Genomic DNA, 3,440 nt, shown 5'->3' with positions numbered 1-3,440 from the left:
CAAGTGCTTGGGCCCCTGCACCCACGTGGGAGACCTGGAAGAAGCTCCTGGGTTTGGATCGGCTCAGCTCCAGCCATCGCAGCCATCTGGGGAGTGAACCATTGGATGGAAGACCTCTCTGTTTCTACCTCTCTGTATCTCTTTCAAATAAATAAAATAAATCTTTAAAAAAATAATCAGTGCTATTTCCCTGTCAAAGTTTCTTTTTAAGTTTGTGGAAAACTGAAATCGAGTTAATTTTGATGCAAAACTTTTGAAATCCATGCCTATGAGGGGGTCATCAAAAAGGCCTCAAAAATGCATGTTATTGAAATGCTATGCGTGGATTGCAAGACCTTTGGCACCAAAATCAATTTACCTTTAAATTCCACTCCCCCACAGACGTTCTGCATTGGGTTCACACTGTGTGCAGCCCAGGCTGAAGCGCGGGGTTGGGTGAGGGCGGAGAACACCCGATAGAGCGGTGCACACAGCTCAGAGGACCCCCGGGGTCTCAGGAGGAATTCAGAGACCCGTGCACATTGTTGCGGTTGAGCAATCTGCTAATTAATGTTAACAGCTGAGCAATTCTCGCACCAGGGGAGCCGCGGTGACTCGGAGGGGGTCTGCTGGTCTCTGCTGCCCCCTAGTGGGTGTGTCCCTTCGTTTTTCAAGTTGACTACAGCAGGAGAGCCCGGGAGAAGGTTCTAGCCAAGCGCTTCCCCAGGCCGTGCTTTGGTTTTCTGGACGGAAAGGTGGAGTGAACACACAGCTCTGGTGTCTTACCACGGGCTGAGAGCATGGCCATGTGGGGCCAGGAGTGTGTGTGAACTCTGCTAACATCGGGGGCTCCGCCCCTGCTCCCCAGCCCCAACTACTCCCTCCTTCCCTCTCTCACCCAGAGCCTCACGCAAACGAAAGGGGGAGGGCCCAGGAACCTCCTGCGATGCCAGCACCCCATATGGACGTGTGGGTGCCGGTTCGAGTCCCGACTGCTCCACTTCCTATCCAGCTCCCTGCTAATGGTCTGGGACAGCAGCGGAAGATGGCCCAAACACTTGGGCCCCTGCACCCATGTGGGAGACCCGGAAGAAGCTCCTAGCTCCTGGCTCCTGGCTCTGGCCTGGCCCAGCCCCTGCTAATGCTGCCATTTGGGGAGTGAACCAGCAGATGGAAGACCTCTCTGTCTCTGCTAACTTTGTTTTCATATAGAGAGATAGATATAAAGTGAACAGGGTAAGACAGACATCAGTCAGGGCCTGCAGGGGAGAGGGAGTGCAGAACTGGGCTGAGGTGGGGATTAGAGCTGCAAGGCAGGGTGGGTTCAGGGGTGGGAAGGGTCGAGAGGAAGCCTGGAGGCAGCTTAAGGCTCAGCTGAGCCAGCAGGGTTCTGACAGGCCGGAGGCCACCCCGCAGCTGGGGCCCATGGCGGTGAGACCTTCGATCAGGAATCGGAAGAGGACGGTTCTCGGCCCATGGACGTGGGATCCTAGCTGAACCCAGGCAAAGCAGAACCGACTCCTTAGGATGCGGAAGTAGAGGCCAAGCCGGTGCGGAGGAGCCTGGCTAGCACGGGCCCGAGGGAGGGGCTGGGTTCCCGTCCCTTCTGCACGCTCCTGCCCTGAGCCCCGGGAAGGGCTCAGGCCTGAGCTCATGCCCCGGCTTCCTCGCCTGTCACCGGGGCACCTCCCAGCCTCAGCGCAGGGAAAAGACTGCCAGGTTCCAGCGAGGATCCAAGCCACTGTAGCAGGAACCCCCCCGGGGCCTTCCTCGGCTGAGCCAAGCTCAGGCCCTTCCCTGTATGAAGTGAGCAGTCAGTCTGCAGCCAGCGTGCAGGGCTGAGTTTCCCCCAACGGAGACCACATGATAAAGAGGCAAAGGATACGAAGGAATGGTTTCCGTAGCAGGGACGGATGTTTAGGAGGTACAGGCTGTGAGCACTCGCCTATCCAGGCACCTGCTAAAGGAGAACACTTCCGGGGCCGGAGCTGTGGCACAGCGGGTTAACGCCCTGGCCTGAAGTGCCAGCATCCCATATGGGTGCCAGTTCTAGTCCTGGCTGCTCCACTTCCACTCCAGCTCTCTGCTATGGCCTGGGAAAGCAGTAGAGGATGACCCAGGTCCTTGGGCCCCTGCACGCACGTGGGAGACCCAGAAGAAGCTCCTGGCTCCTGGCTTTGGCCTGGCATAGCTCTGGCCGTTGTGGCCAACTGGGTAGTGAACCATCCAATGGAAGACCTCTCCTCTCTGTGTAACTCTTTCAAATAAATAACATAAATCTTTTTTAAAAAAAAACGAGAACACTTCAAAACCACTCCTGAATGAGGGGAACCAGAGATTTTATTCTAATGCAAACATGTTTTGAACTCATGCATAAATTTTTTACACATTTTCCATGAATTTTTGAAAGCGCCTTCATAAATTATTTTATACTTATTGAATTAGATGATGCATGTTTTAAAAAGAGAACAATTTTTTAAAAACATAGAAATGAGAACTTTTTTTAATATAAGATTTTTCTTATTTGAAAGAGAGAGGTCTCCCATCTGCTGGTTCACTCCCCAAATGGCCACAAGGGCTGGAGCTGGGCAGATACAAAGCCAGGAGCCAGGAGCTTCTTCCGGGTCTCCCACAGGTACAAGGGCCCAAGGACTTGGGCCATCTTCCACTGCCTTACCAGGCACATTAGCACCGAGCTGGATTGGAAGTGGAGCAGCCGGGACTTGAACCAGCACCCATATGGGATGCCGGCACTACAGACCCGGGCTTTAATCCACTGTGCAATAGAGAACAATTTTTTCAACAAAGTGTTCTTTAATAAAGATGTTTTTAATTTATCTGAGAGGTAGAGAGCGAGCAAGCTGCCAGATGCCAGCTCACTCGGGTCAGGACCAAGGCCGGGGGTGAGGACCCAAAGCCTGGTCTCCCATGTGGGTGGCAGAAATCCCATCACGCAAGTTATCACCACTGCTGCCCGGGGTCTGCACCAGCAGACAGCTGGGACCGGGAGCCAGAGCCAGGAATCCAACCCAGGAACCTGGAGGGCGAACACCAGCAACTCAGGCACTAGGCTAAAGGCCTGCGCCCAGAAATAAGTATTTTTAGAATGGATGTGTTAATGTACTAAAAATCATGCCCAATCCTCGTTGAGTTTTTGGCAGAGTGGATGGGTCCACGCATACACTGCTGGTGGCAGTGCAGGCTGATGGAACACTATGGCAACCTGCAGTAAGAGCATGTCCTTTGTCCCAGTGATGTTGAAACTGGCATCGCAGGACTCGGGGGGGGGGGGGGGCTCGTTCCAACATTAGTGATGAGTGAGTAATGACAAAGAACTCCGATGTGTGACAGCGTGCCTCGCTGGGGTCCCCGTGTGTGGAGGGAGCAACAGGCAATAGGAGCGCCCCCACGGGGGGTAGGGGGGCAGTAGGAGAGGCCCCTGCCCAGGGCCCCGGTGAAGT

This window comes from Oryctolagus cuniculus, chromosome 12, assembly GCF_051225735.1.
Source record: "Oryctolagus cuniculus isolate XC-2025 breed Fujian yellow rabbit chromosome 12, ASM5122573v1, whole genome shotgun sequence".
In the NCBI taxonomy this organism is placed as follows: Eukaryota; Metazoa; Chordata; class Mammalia; order Lagomorpha; family Leporidae; genus Oryctolagus; species Oryctolagus cuniculus.
Note: the sequence above shows the minus strand (reverse complement) of the source record.